Below are 16,295 nucleotides of genomic sequence, written 5' to 3' on the forward strand. Positions count from 1 at the left end.
ACTAAGTGCTTAGGGAGCTAAAAAATATTGATTTGTTTGTTGATCTTTCGTGAGACTTTCTAGTGCAAGATACGGGTAATGGATGTTTTGTTCCAAGGCTTACAGAGAAAATGGTCATAATCACAAGGTCCAAGGTCATTACAGCTGGCTAGGTTCCTCTCTTGAAGACTGTATGTCTTGTCTTTTTCTAGGGACCTCTTTTTCTTCATTCTCTGCAATGGTGTTGAATACGAATAATATACATTACATTTAACACATTTTATTCCGATTACATTTATCTTTAACTCAAAACAAAAAAGCATCCCATGCAACAGGCTTACAGCTATAAAATATCTCATTCACAAACACACTCTACCTAAACAACAGACAAAGGGAACGCATTCTGCAAATACTGGTCACAGCAAAAATGTTATTCTTAACTAACGTCTTTACAATGTACATTAAGATTAATCAGGCAGTGAAAGATTAAGCAAAGTCCGCCAAGCAGCTAAAGGTTTTAAAAACACAAACATTTTGGGACATAATTCTGTAAAAACTTGTTGCAGCCAATGTTCCTTACTTTATGATAATCACACATGAAAGTCATTCAACAGTCAAAGTTTGAGGAAGATCCACCCAGCAGTAAAAGATGAAAATGGCGCCAGAATCTTCAGGACAGACACATGTAGGTATGGACCAGTACACTACTGTACAGTGCTCAATACCTCCCTATAATTGATTGCAATAAGAGGAAAACAAAATACTGGTTACTTATACATACTTTCTTCACATGGTCACCCTTTTCCTCCAATTTAATCTTAGCTGGTTCCAGGAAAGGGGATGCAGTCCTTGTCACTGCATTCTCTGCAAGCATATCATTAACATTAAACTTCTGTTATTACTAAGTAATTTTCCAACACCCTCTTTTTTCGTCAAAATATGGATTTTGTGTGACTCTTTTTTCTTATACTGGATTTCAAGTGTATTGAGTATCCATAATTTACACACTTAAACAAAATCACCATAATGTGAAAAATAATATTATTAACATTTCAGTAAGATTTTGGGTCCTCTCATCAATGAAATCCAATGCACCACAAATTTTCAAGACTGAAGTCTTACATCAGACATTCTAAAAAATCCATGAATAAAAGTTCCAAAGAAAAAGCAAGATTTTGTAAAGATTATTAAGATACTTAATATGCTGTCAACAACAATAAATCCATAGCACCTCTCAGAAGATTCAAAATTAAACATTCAACAAGATAACAAAATACTGATGCAGTCGTTTCGGTCAAATATTGAATGCATCAGAACAGCAGCAATAAGAAATGAAGAAACAATGCATGTGTTTGTCATCTTGGATCAGCTTGTATAGTCTCCACTTAAAGGGTTGAGTCGATGAGTGTAAAACTACTGTATCTAATCTAGAAATGTTCAACAGGTACAACAGTTTCACATTCAAGTTCAACCCTCAACATGCTTTTCCGGGACAACACTCACTTTTATTGTATTTCGGTTCCAATGAAATCACTTCTAGCTTATAAACTACCTATTAGAAAGCAGACGACATTAATTTGGCAATACTTGATAATGCAAGGGCCTTAATATAGCTGGGCTTACTGCAATTCAGCTGATTATCAAATTTGATGGATATTTTATGCCCACAAACATAGCCACCATGTTTCATGATGATCCCATGTAAAAAATCGGATTAAGTGAGCAGGCAAGGTAAATTAAGCCTTTTTACAAATACTGGGCCAAAACTACGAACAGCTTAATTCAATCTGGCTTGTTATAAAAACTGTGCTTTGATATTATTACATAATAAAAAAGTTTCATGGTGATCCCATGTTAATTGGTTAAGTTATTGAGTTCACATAATTCACCTCCATCTTTTTCCGAGTTCGAATGCCTTCGTACATTTAAGTTGGAGTATTGGTCCATTTGTATTGTCCCTCCACCCACAGCTGATTTAGCACAATATTCGTAAACATTTGAAAGTTCAATCTCTTTCCTTGTCAGATATACAGAATTAAGGTTGGCCAGTTTAGCTTGATTCTCTGGTGTTCTTGAATGTGTATGATCACATAAAGCATTGTGATCATTTGCTGTTGTATTTCCATTGTCTGTTTCTGTCTTTATATACTGTTTAGCTATACCACATTCATTATTGATGTCATATGTTGTTCTATATCTTTGGTCTTTACCGGTAATTGGATTTAGAGACTGTTGTGTTGCTCCACATACAGAATGGAGCTCATCTTGTGCATTTGAATTGGAAGTCGTGGTTTTTTTCACACATACAGACTTGAAGCAAGCTTGGCTGGAAACATCTTTACGCATAACTTCACATTTCGTCAGTTCTGATTTCACACATTCAGAGGTTAAGCCACCTTGTTTGCTGAAATCTGGATGTCTCTCTTCCCATAGAACCTTTTCTGATTTGGCACAAACGGAATAAAAATCAGAAGCCATATTATACCATTCATCAGTCTCAATTTTGACACAAACAGAGTTCAAGTCATCTTTTGTTTGGTCAGAATTTAATGTCTCTGGATTTACCCTAGCTGATATAGTGTTTACACTAGTTTGGGTTTCCGAATCAAAGTCCTTTCTAATTTTACACTTGCTTTTAAGGTCACTTTCCCAGGTATTGCTTTCTGTCTTTCGTTTTCTCATTTTGAACTTTTTGGAGGCCGTCACACTTATCTGTGTATGTGTGATTCTGAAAAGGTTCATTCATAGGCAATTTCATGAGACAGAATATATGGTCACAACACTTACAAATGTGTAAAAATATTGCAAACCACTTTACAGTTACAATCATTACATTAAGTGATCTGAAAAACTAATCTTTATATATTAGTGCTTGTGGGTTTTTTTCAATATTTTTTTGTATGCAGGGTTAAGATATGAATTGTTTAGGTAGGCCAACTTGTTTTAAAGTAGGGCTCTGGTCAACAATACTGGGTAATGCGTACTGTGCAATAGAAGCCAATCCCTGAATGATTCAAATGAAAGAATACTATCCTCTACAAACATTTTTATATTTATTTTTGCATGGTTTTGAAAACTTTATCTTGACATAGTAAAGTGTGTTCCTTGTTGTTACCATTTTGTTTCATCATCAAGTAATAGTGATGATCATGGTATCGACCGATTTGTTTTTCGATCAAAGGTGGTAAAACTTAGTAAGCGGGTTCGAATAAATATTAGCGGTCATGTACACGGCTTCAAGCTCATCAATAAGTAAACAATAACAATACATTTTGATTGATACCTTAGAATATAATAATTGAAAAAGGTGAAAAAAACTTTTTATTGTTAAAATATTAAAACAATGACTATAAATAATTAAATAAACATAAGCATGCAACAAACAACACTTTATTTCAAATCCTTTTTTTAATTCATGAACACAATGAACATTATTACACGTGAAAGATTATTTTCTGTGTTTATCATGTGTATTATTCAAGTAAAACTAAATTAAAATAAAACTAATCGAATTAACTTTTATTCAACCCTCATAATAGTTTATGGACGTTTTGTTCCACTACCCATATGTGCCACTGATATTTGTGCTGAAAATGGGTATATGTTTCATCCCACTGAAAATGTATGGCCGGATAAGTGTGAATAATACTGTATATTTGTGAATCAGAAAGAGATGTGTATTAATGTAGTAAATTGCAACAGTGTTAACAACTATAATTATGTATAAGAAAAATAAAAATGACTTACAGTATACTTTTACTACTGAGGGAAATGCAGTCACATCATAGGCCTGGGACCGCACACAACACGTGACCAGATCCATTACAAAGAGGAATTCTGAAATGTGTAGCTCTAATATATTTTCTTTGTGTTTTGTACGCTGTTGTATTTTTTGTATATTTTTGTGTACTTGTGCATGGAAACATTTTTTAAATATATTTATCTATTCATTTTCCATATTGTTAATGTATTATATAAACATGTAAAATAAAGAGAAGAAGAAGTAGAAGAACTCTTTATATTTTTAATGTATAAAATGAAATATGTAAAATTGTCAACTGAAATACATTTTAATTAGAGGTGCAACAATTCGATCCGATGCATCGAAAATTGGTTTTAAATGCGTCGATTCAATTACGATACCAAACCTACCGAATTCGATTCGATTTTTTAACAAATAGACATATATAGACATAGATACGTTAAGCCCGCTGTACTCCGACTATTTGATACGGGAAGGTATAGTTTTTATCTTTACCTGTAATTACGACGAGCGCGCTTGGTTGCTTATTACTTAAGTCATCAAATCAATAAGCGCGTTACGGTCTACTTTCGGAAAAAGCGTCAAAATGGCTGAACCAGTTGTGGCAGACAAATTGAAATTATCAGATGCGCCCAAGAAGCTAAAATCAAAAGTGTGGTAGTATTTTGGGTTTCGGGATGGTAGCCCTCCCGATAAAAAAAGTGTAAACTCTGCTTCACGGATGTGGCGTACCCTAAGTCCGGCTCAACCACTTATCTAATGCAACATGTCAAACGCAAACATAACGTTGATTTAGCAAGACTAAGAGGTAGCACAAGTGCAACTACTCAAGTCGCCAGCCAGAAAAGTGGTTCTGCTTCTGTTGGGAATTTGTTAAGTTTATTAGAGAATGTGATTTGTCCTACAGGTAACAGGTGATGCCGTCACGGTACAATGGTAGACATGCTTGTAGCGGTTTTGGGTATAAGTATAATAGTGATAGTACTATCACTCCACTGATTCCAGATATTCTTATGATTATGTATTTATTTTTTATATTATTGTGTAGTCACCATAATCTAAATTCTTCTAGTCAGAAGTTTATTGGTATTAAAATTGAGTCCTAATTTGCTATTCTTTTTTATGTGTTGTATTGAAATATTGACTTTGTAAGACAATCGGCAATTTCTTGCTAAATAGTTCTTACAAATGTTAATTTAACAAGCTTTCAACACTTTTTAAAACACTGTTACACCAACCAAACTATATCAAACAAACACACAAATGACCAAGATATCTAGGTATGCAACACATTTGAAAAGAAATGTTTATTTTGAGGCAGAAGAGTGAATATATGATAAAACTAGGTTGGAAGATGAATCGAATCGAAAAAATCGGTATCGGAGTGTCTGAAATCCAAATTGAATCGAGCTGTTGGTGAATCGTTACAGCTCTAATTAATTTTAATGCATTTTTTTAATCATCTTGAAAACACTTGAAATGCATGTAAAAAATACATTTAACGTGAATAAACGTTGTACAGAGGTGACAATAAAAGTGCGAAAGTTTCCCGTTATCATTCGCACCTAAACGGTATTATTTACAGCTATCTGTCTAAATATTATCAGCGGGACGACATGTCCAATGCCTCCCTAAATAAATAGCACAGTCACGAACTGGTAGTGGCATGAAATGTCTGTCATTAATATTGTTTGCTTTTTAATAATTTCACAAAATAGAAACATACACAGGGATTTCAATAGATTTTAAAAACCAGGAGTCAATGACCCCTGGACTGAAATTTTGAGGAGTCAAATTGAAAAATGGTGGGGTCAATTTTGAAGCGCGTTAATTGTGTTTTTGTCTTTATTATTCAATTTTTTAGATAACAAATTAACAATATACTCTTAGAGTAACACAATATCTTAAAAAGTTATACTGCTTAATTAAACAACAATACCATGATAAATAACACAACATATTTTAATGAATTGGTACATTTAATATACTTCCTTATAGTTATAACACATTTAAGTCTTTTAACACATTTAAATTATTTAAGATATGTACCGGTAGCACCTTTTCATCACATATTTATCGTCTGACATTATATTATCATCATCCCTATGATAGCTTTTCTAACAAAACACAATCAAAATGCATGGAACATCTAGTATATCTATTACTGTTTATCCGAATACTATACATGTCCGAAATATGTACACTTTGGAATGCCTTACCTGTAGTAGTTTAACTTTAATAATCCAAATTTTTCTTGTTGTTATCGGGTTTAACAAACCTTATCAAATGTTTGTTAAATCCAGTTAATGCTTTCTCCATTATTGAATCTCCATTTCTTGCAATTTGAATCGCCAGCTTTGAATTGAACGCGGGTTGAATGTTAAGTCCGCTATTTACAATGTCGAAGGTCATGACGCAGCAATTTAATTCTACTCGGATAATTTATATCTTATCGAGAAAATGTGTTTTCTCAATGTTCATGTGTAGAATTATTACTTGTTAGTATATGAAATGAACTGTGATTCCAGTTTATATAAGATGGGTGTTACTCGTAATTATCGGTGGATTAACAACTGACAAAACTGGCTGGACTTTGATATACTATTGGATCTACGTAATTAATAGACCTTTGATCAATATGGTTTTTACTTTAATTAATTTTGCCGACTTTCTTTAACCGTGCCGTCTGAAAAGTCTGCAAAAAACCTGCAATTATCGGATGGGCAATCAATTATCACGTAATCACTGCTGCTAATTACCCAGTTAGTGGGCACGCACTATTTAGACGGTGACATGTGTATTGGAAGAGATGAGATAAGATAAACAACGCCCGGGGTATTCCCTCGATTATAGACGGTATTAGACCGAGTTTCAAATGCTGAAACATTAATTTCAATTAGGAGCACAGCGGGATTTATTACCATGGAACACGAGATGTTAACTGACTGACGCAAGGGTCAAATTTTCGACGCGTCAAAATGACACACAGCAGAAAAAAGGGTTGTGTCAAAAATGAGTCATTTTTAATTTACTCGCGTCAAAATGCAGGATTCTGCGTCCATTGAAATCCCTGATACATATTCTTTAATGCAAATACTGGTTTTATGCAAAGTCTAACAGCAAATATTGATCGAATATCATAGCATTTATCAACTTACCAATGTGTTGTCCATTTGTAACACTTTTTTTTGTTTGATTAGATTTAAGGTGGCAAAGGATATATTTTTGACCAAACTCCGAGTTGTAAAAGGCTGCAAACAGTCAAATCCATTTCATCAAAACAGAAAGTGACACAAGAAAGACTTTGTGTGTCAGTGTCATAACATAGGCAACATACATTGAAAATACAACCAAAAGACAAGACTGGCTTCTTCACTTGTGAAACTATGGCTCTAGATCTTTCCCCCCACCCACCTCATTTTTAATGAAAAATTGAGAAATGTGACTCATTTCATGGCATGCACAGTATATTCAAACAGAATGCAATCCTAGTTTTGGCTATATTACTCATTAATTTCATCTATGTGCTATGTTTATTTACCTAGGAAAGTGTTTCCCATACGTTTAGAGTTTTCACAATTTACCTTCAAAATTCTGTTCTGTTTCTGCAGCGTAAAATATTGACTTCCGCCAAAAGTGAAAACCTCCTTTTTGAAGATTAAAAATTTCCTCAACCTCCGCGCAGTGATTTGACGGGAACCAGCATAGTTGGCTCTTGTATGTGAGAGCAAGGAACGACAACTCTGCATGGAGATAATCATTAGTTTCAATGTTTTTATCCAAATTTTGAGACATTTTTTCTAAAACCTAACACAAGAAATACATCTTATAAATACCTAATTGATTTTTAAAGACCATAGGTTACCCATACCCTAAAGATATGTAATTTTAATTCACCCCAGTGCCACCTAACCGGGAGCGAGGAATTTCTAGATGGGTCATTACGGTCACATTTCAAAATGGTAACATCACGCAGTCCGGTTCCCATGATAAAATTTTGTTAAAAGTTTTTTCTAAAGCATCCACTGCTACAAAAGACCTATAAAATGTATTTTATAGGTCTTTAGTGCTACCATATGCCAGTAAATAAATTTCAATAGCCATATATTTCTTTTACCAATAAAAAACGCATGCAATTTTTGAAACATGTAGATTTAATACAGCACGTCTTTCCGTAGTACTGGCCCTCTTAATGAATACATGCGAATTTTGGAAGTGAACAAATACAAATCACGTATGTGTGATATGTCAATCTATAGTTAAATGAGTATTCTTGGACATAACAACGAAAACTGCATTTAAATCCGCGATGTTTTCACAAAATACTCGCTTAATTTAGCTCACTGTAGTAAGCTGTTTCATGTAAACTGTCTCATAGTATAGGCCCTTCTAATTGGTTGCTTAGATTTGTTACTATGCGCATTTGCTTGCTCTAAATAAAGTAACTTAATGGAAAAAAGAAACTCTTCCTTATGTTGTTCTTAAAATAGTTTTATATTTTATAAAAAAATAATCGGCATATTAAACATTTGATAAAGCTACTTCCAATCCATAAACAAACTAACATAATTGTGTGTTACGTAATTAAAAATCAAATCATCGCCCTGGAATAAACATGACCTACTTTCCAACGAACACCGTAAATCATGAGAATGATCGTCGTAATAGTCATGGATAACATTCAAATAAATTACAACTTCCAATAATGGAACAAAAAACATCAACTTCCCAGTACTTTTTGACGGTTTTATCGTTAAAGGCACGATACTATGAGGAGGAGCGATACTATGAGAGTAAGAGATAATACCTCTATTACTACCGACTTAATAGTATGCAAACTAGGACTAAATCTTTATTTGGTGATTACTTCGTACACACCAGAAATTTATTGTAAAACATGTAAATAATCTGAAGCAGAAGAAACAAACAAGATAACAGAAATCGTCTTCATCGTGGCATATTGGCGATAGTAAATAGAAGAAGAGGCTATAGAAGTTTTCAGCGCCACAGACGTCAACCTTTAAAAACCACAGACGTTGAAACTCATCCTCAAACGTGCCCATGAGAAGCATTAATATACATAATTGCAATTAAACAAATGTACTTATTTAATCTAACAAAGGACTATATAGAGTTCGCCACCACAAAACAGCTGACAAGACTTCAGCAGTTCAACGGCACTCTCTACGTCGACTGCAAGCCGTTTTGTCAACTGCAGTCTGTACATGCCTTGTTGCGACACTAATATTCATTGAGGCAGATGCCCCTACTCTTGGTCATGATGGCAAGAAGAAGAAATGCAAACTATGTCACAATATTTGGGGCGAGATTAACCAGTTGTCCAAAGCTTTATGATGGACCTTGAGGTCGGTTTGTTTTACCTTTTTCAATCATTCGGTAGTCTTAGTCGCGTTATTCATGAGTTATTATGGTTTAGCATGTTAAATCATGTAGTAGTGTGAGAAGTGTTATTCTATGTGTAATTATGTAAAAAGGTAGATGCCAAATCTTCATTCAATCTTTACATTTAATATTTCAGCACTTTTGTGCGCGCTTAAGATGGAGCCAGGCTGTTGTGAGGTGCAGGATTACGTGACTTTGTTGGGTTCCAAATTACACGTTATAGACACCAGTAAGTGCTGCATAAAGACATATTTTTATGCTGCTTATGGCAACGTGAAATACTGCTTATGGCAATGTGAAACACATAACATTTACTTTATTTTATAAGCCTGTGTTCTTATCAAACAATCCATGTATACTGCACGATAATGCTTTACGCAACGTGAAATGTTGTCACCGATTTAAGACGTATTCAAAGCTTTATTCTTAAACCTGAAGATACCGACACAAACTGCAAGAAAAACTGTCTTTTATGCACTAAACATTTGTGCAAATGAATTTCATTAACATGAGATCTTTGCAAAATTAAAGTTCTTTACGTTGTGCTTACACTCTGTCCAGCCCGTGTGTAAATTCCTGATATTCCCGTTGATTCTGCACCCTGATTATCGCGTCTCGGTCTGCAGGTTTCATATATACATGCATGCTCTCGGAATAACCGCGCATTATATCCATTGTATTAAGGACATGACTGTGTGGTAGGTGTATCTTGACGATAACCAAAGTCAGTTTGCGATAACCAACGTCAGTTTGCGATAACCAAAGTCAGTTTGCTTTGCATGGTTTGCGGACACATCCCTTTTGGCCAAAACTTTCAGTTTCAACACCTGTTTTGTGCTCTTTTTTAGGGGCAACTGTGCTTTTTTCGGTCCTTAAGAAATATCTCAATATCAATATCAAACTCTGCCGGCTAGGCCCTATCTGATTTTTGTGTGTATGGTTTTGCCAACATCTATCTCGTGTGTAGAGGAAGATCCGGATTGCATAATCTACATTAGCAGTGAGTGCACGTTTAGACCGTACTTAACCTTTCTGGGACCAAATGTCGGCGTCAAAGTTGTCGACCACGCTTTGGATCATACCAGCGTAACAATCGCAAATAGCGCATCAATTCTTGTCTCTCGTTGAACTTGTGCCTGCTGATCTTCAAAACCATTTGACAAAATAATTATTCATTTTGGATACACATTATGTCCTACCAGATTAATAAAGTGAGTTAAGATATAAATAGCAATTTCTTAAATAACAAGAAGGTTGCATTTCAAGTAAATTACACCAATTCCGTTTACAAATGGCATCAACGTTATACATAGTGCTAATCTTCCGTATTCACCAAGATATTAATATCCCCATATATGAGAACAATAACAAAGTATTGGCGTGATCATCGAGTCAACTAAATTAAACTTTTTATTTGGTGGACAATGCCCAAATGTTTATTTTTTATGTTTGTAGATTTAGAAGGTATCATTGTGTGCATCAGCAGGTAACCTATTTAGTTATATGGTCCATGACAGGAAGGAGATAAACAAAAAGCCCCATTTGTTCATAACAATTAAGGTGTTGTGTTAACTTGTTTTTCACCAAAATTCCAATCAACGTTCTGAAGTGTACCACTATCTCGGAACACTACTACTTAAGATTGATCAAGATAAATAGAGAATTAAAGGTTACTGACCGATCGTTGTGTAATATATCAGCACACCATATGAGCAAACGGTTTATTGCTTAAATCTTACGGAGGAGTCCGGAGATAGCCGCTGTATCACGATTGATATATCAGGTGATGCATTGAACAAGGCTCACCGTTTCTTAAATCGTGCCAAGCTTGTTATATGCACACCACGCAGTAACTTTCTTTTATTTGTATCACATCTCAACGTCCCCATTTTAAAGTAATAATGAAATATAAACGCTACGACGGTGCTTTGTAGGTGGTAATCAATATGTTGTTTTGAGATAAACACGTCAATAACGGCGACATGTGCACTTGCGCTTATTTTAATCATCTTATTTGACCAAACTAACCGATGGTCGAACTTTTTTTGTTACGGAAACAAAATACTAATATAATAAGCAATTCAATCGTGCGTCGAACATACGGTAGATCTTAAGCGTTCAGATATTTAATTTGAAAATAAACAAACGATTATTTTGCATTACGTTTTTCACTTTAAAGAACCGTGTTCCTTTGTTTGAACGTTCTTGGTTGTGTATTGAAACTGACCGTGAGGTCTCGGGTTCGCTTTCTGTGAGCGTTCTCGAGATTTCACAAAGAGACATATTGTTAGGTTTATACTCGAAATGAACCTGAGAGTGCCTCAATAAGCGTTGAAAGCAAGTAAAATAAGTTTAATAAGTTGTTCAGTATTGGATGTAAATAACATGACTGCATCGAATAAATTGCACAAGATGCAGATACGTTACATTTTTTATTCGTACATAGCATATGATTAACTCGTACCTTTCACATTTATTATTCACGAAATAACACACGTATTTTATAAACAGTCATTGCAAACAGTTTCAATGAAAGCCCGAAAACATGATCAGCATACTGACGTCTTCATCCAACAAGGCGCATTCGATGTTGACCTCCTCGCATTTCACGACATCTTCCTCTGCGGTCTGGTATCGATCCCCACCACCTTGTTCATGATTAGATTAGCAGTCAAAATAAGCCAGTGCTTTCAGAGCACGCTTCCTGCTTTGACGGTGAAGCCTTTTGTTTAGCTTGGATTATTTTTTTTGCTCACGTTTTTCGTGTTTTATCTCTCTCTCTCTCTCTCTCTCTCTCTCTCTCTCTCTCTCTCTCTCTCTCTCTCTCTCTCTCTCTCTCTCTCTCTCTCTCTCTCTCTCTCTCTTTGTTTTCTCAATTTCGTGTCGTATTTTTGCTGGATCCGTTTCGTCATTCTCTGTATCCCATCTCCGTCGTATAATCGCCTCGTGCCAACTTTTCACAATCTTTTTCATGGCTGTATGTGCAGCGTGACTCTATTTCTATTGCTCATGACATTCTGGTGTTCTATTTACGTCATGTGTTTTTGACGTCATGACGTCACATGTGTTAAATCACAGTTGCGGTTAACAATTTAACATAGACAGACAGACAGACAGACAGACAGACAGTTTATTCAGGCTTATACAAATATATTCGTTTTCATGCTTTAATACACACGTAATTCTTTGTCAAGTAACTAGGCATAACAACATAGCACTAAATACCAAATAATTGTCATTAAAGAATATAAATACAGATAAAACAATAAGATATAATAATAATAATATTACTATTATTATAAAAATGTGATTCTTTACCATTTAACGCATTGGAAAAACCCAGCGATCCGAAATAATGTCATGCAATTTATATATTTGAAATAAAGGTTTAATATTATGTCAAAATTTATAAAAATAAAAAAATGTTAACATTTGCGAAAAAAGGCTAATTTGTTTAAGTTGTACGCGTAAATTTTTCTTATTTTAGAGATTTAACCCTCAAGTACAACTTCCCCCAATAAGTAATATTGCACAAAATCGGACTGGGCATTTTGATCGAATCTGCGACCCATTCGTCATCGTGTCAGTATTTAACCACAGAGCACGGATCTGCTTCCAATCAACTTTTGAACTTATTTAATTAAACCAGCTTATTTAACCATATTAAGACTTTTCGCATAATTTGAACGAAACGGTTATATCTGTACACACATGGATGCAGTAGCTCCCTCGTTGGAATAACAACAAATAATTATTTTAATCTAATTGTTTACTTGGTCGGATAAGAGTCATACGCAAGCTCGTGAAAAAGTAATTATATACATCACTTCACTTAACCCGTTGTCTGGTACCGTTTGGCACCACAGGTCAGGTAATTAAGGATTGATTCTTATTTTTCGGGCGTTTATTCAGTATGAACGCTCAGGACGAGATTTGAAAATTCCGTGAAGCGCGCTAGCGCTTCTCGGTAAATTTTCAATACTCGCCCTGAGCGTTCATACTGCATAAAAGCCCGAAAAATAAGAATCAATCCTTATATTTATATTTGTCCTTTGATTTGAAAAAATTAAAACATATCCGAGCATAAAAACAACTCAGAATTGTATGCTTTTAGGGAGGCAACACATGTTGTAATCTTAGTTTCGGGAACAGCTAGGACCCGCCCCTTAAGGTTTTGTTATTCAATATTCCTGCGAGAACAAAAGGAGTTCTGAAGTTTTACTATTAATTATAATTACACGTAGCATATTATTTGGAAAATTAAAACATCGATTGCAGCTGAAACTGTGCTGTAGAATAGATAAATGCCATTATTTAAGCTTTGACAGGGGTCAGAAAAACTAAATTTAGTATAAACGACACGCTTACCTGAATGGCAACTTTAATCCAATCCTAATAAAAATAAAGTTACAGCGATATACACGTCCAGTGTCTGTTCTTAAGGTGTTTTGCATGACAAACACACAATCCGAAATACGTTTTGGATTCGTTCGATGCTTTTAACAAATATTTAACTGTAGAAAATCCACCACGTCCATAGTTTTCGTAAAATGTTTCGTCACCGAAATGACGTCACACAAGACATGTCATAAATTGCGTATTCAAGTGATGAAAATAAAATACGGAAAGCTTGTTTGGAAATATATTTTTAATGAAATATTTGATAACTAAGAAAATTGATGGGATAAATTTAGCATAGAAAAATTAAGCATTAAAGAAACAAAAGTAAGCAAACGGGTAATGTTTATTAATGTTTGTTACTATATTTACAAAAGTAGAACGGTCACGGTACTGGTCACTGTATAACTACGCTTGACCAGCGTCTTGAAAATATTGGTCCGATTTTAGAAGCTCCGCCTTCGAAGGCGGCATCGCCGGCTTACGCAAAATGAACTCGTTCATTTTTCTACAGAAAATTAAGAGTGAATGTAAATATTTATATATAAACCACATAGTAAATACTTTTCATATATATTATCTCATCTTACAACTTCCAGCTTGTGACTTTCGCCTCCAATCTATTTGTTATGTTCCAATACTCAATTTCTCGCACCTATAAATGTTAACACACCTCTCAGCTACCATTCAGACTTGTAACGAGACATTTGAAAAGTGACATACTTTGAATAGCAATGGCTGCCGAAATAAAATCTTTGAGAAAACTCGAGTGTGCATAAAAGCGATTACTTGGATTGTTTTTTTGAAGCAATGGCGATGTTTCAAACGGTTCAAATATGGACACATATGCAATTATTATATTGCAGTGCATTATACCATGCTATTTGCGAAACTCGAAGTAATACACGGGAATGCTGTTTGACTTAGCGGCCGTGTGCAGAAACAACCGTCAATTGTCAAAGTTATAACGTCAAATGACGTGAAGGTTAGCAAAAGAATAATTTGTTATTGATTTATTTAAGCTTCTGTTAAATTCAATGTAATAATTTGACGTTTGACGTCATAATATAAGTAACGTCATTTGACGAAGTAACTTTGACAATTTGACGTTATTGTGTATGTTTATATGCCATGATGAGCTGTGCGAAACCGGTCGGCATATTTTAATACAGTTCTTATACCCATGCGACGTACTGTACTATATCAAACAAGGTATTCAACTCAAAATTACCCGAAAACCGGATGCATCGCTTTCAATAGCCATAACTTCATCAATTGTGCAACGATTTCCATGAACTTATTCAATGCAGAAATAAATTTCCTTTCTGGAAATGTACATATCTTGTAATATTTTTACAAATGCTGTGTCAAATTTTAAGAAACAAGGGCTGTTTGTAAAACATGCATGCCCCCCATATGGGCTGTCCGTTGTAGTGGCAGCCATTGTGTGAATACGATTTTTGTCACTGTGACCTTGACCTTTGACCTAGTGACCTGAAAATCAATAGGGGTCATCTGCGGGTCACGATCAATGTACCTATGAAGTGTCATGATCCTAGGCAAAAGCGTTCTTGAGTTATCATCCAAAAATCATTTTACTATTTCGGGTCACCGTGACCTTGACCTTTGACCTTGTGACCTCAAAATCAATAGGGGTAATCTGCAAGTCATGATCAATCTACCTATGAAGTTTCATGATCCTAGGCGTATGCGTTCTTGAGTTATCATCCGAAAACCATTTTACTATTTCGGGTCACCGTGACCTTGACCTTTGACCTAGTGACCTCAAAATCAATAGGGGTCATCTGCGAGTCATGATCAATCTACCCATTAAGTTTCATGATCCTAGGCGTATGCGTTCTTGAGTTATCATCCGGAAACCATTTTACTATTTCGGGTCATCGTGACCTTGACCTTTGACCTAGTGACCTCAAAATCAAAAGGGGTCATCTGCAAGTCATGATCACTCTACCCATGAAGTTTCATGATTCTAGGCGTATGCGTTCTTGAGTTATCATTCAAAAACCATTTTACTATTTCTGGTCACCGTGACCTTGACCTTTGACCTAGTGACCTCAAAATCAATAGGGGTCATCTCCGAGTCATGATCAATGTACCTATGAAGTTTCATGATCCTAGGCCCAAGCGTTCTTGAGTTATCGTCTAACAACCACCTGGTGGACGGACCGACCGACCGACCGACCGACATGAGCAAAGCAATATACCCCCTCTTCTTCGAAGGGAGGCATAATAACACGATACACAGCTCGCGTGACCTACTCGTCACCGATCTGACCCGATCTAAGACTGACTTCATGAAGTAAAGGGCATTTTCCCTGCAAAGTTTACGGACCTCGGTAACATAATTCAATAAAACGTATGAAACAAAACATTATTACCGTTCTTGCCGTTAGATTATGCATCAATACTAAATGTCCAGCGCCGCTACCTACCTACCTACCTACCTACCTACCTACCTACCTACCTACCTACCTACCTACCTTCCTACCTACCTACCTACCTACCTACCTACCTACCTACCTACCTACCTACCTACCTACCTACCTACATACCCACCCACCCACCCACCTACCTACCTACCTACCTACATACCTACCTAACCTACCTAACCTAACCTACCTACCTAACCAACCTACCTACCTACCCTACTATGCAGCGTTTGACCTACCTACCTACCTACCTACCTAACCTACCTACCTAACCTACCTACCTAACCTACTACCCTACCTAA

At 35.5% G+C, this 16,295-nt stretch overlaps 1 pseudogene; it reads right to left on the bottom strand.

Annotated features, from left to right (window-relative positions):
- The window catches only part of LOC127831132 (uncharacterized), a 78,914-nt pseudogene that overhangs the window by 12,572 nt on the left and 50,047 nt on the right, over positions 1 to 16,295 (bottom strand).

This window comes from Dreissena polymorpha, chromosome 5, assembly GCF_020536995.1.
Source record: "Dreissena polymorpha isolate Duluth1 chromosome 5, UMN_Dpol_1.0, whole genome shotgun sequence".
In the NCBI taxonomy this organism is placed as follows: domain Eukaryota; kingdom Metazoa; phylum Mollusca; class Bivalvia; order Myida; family Dreissenidae; genus Dreissena; species Dreissena polymorpha.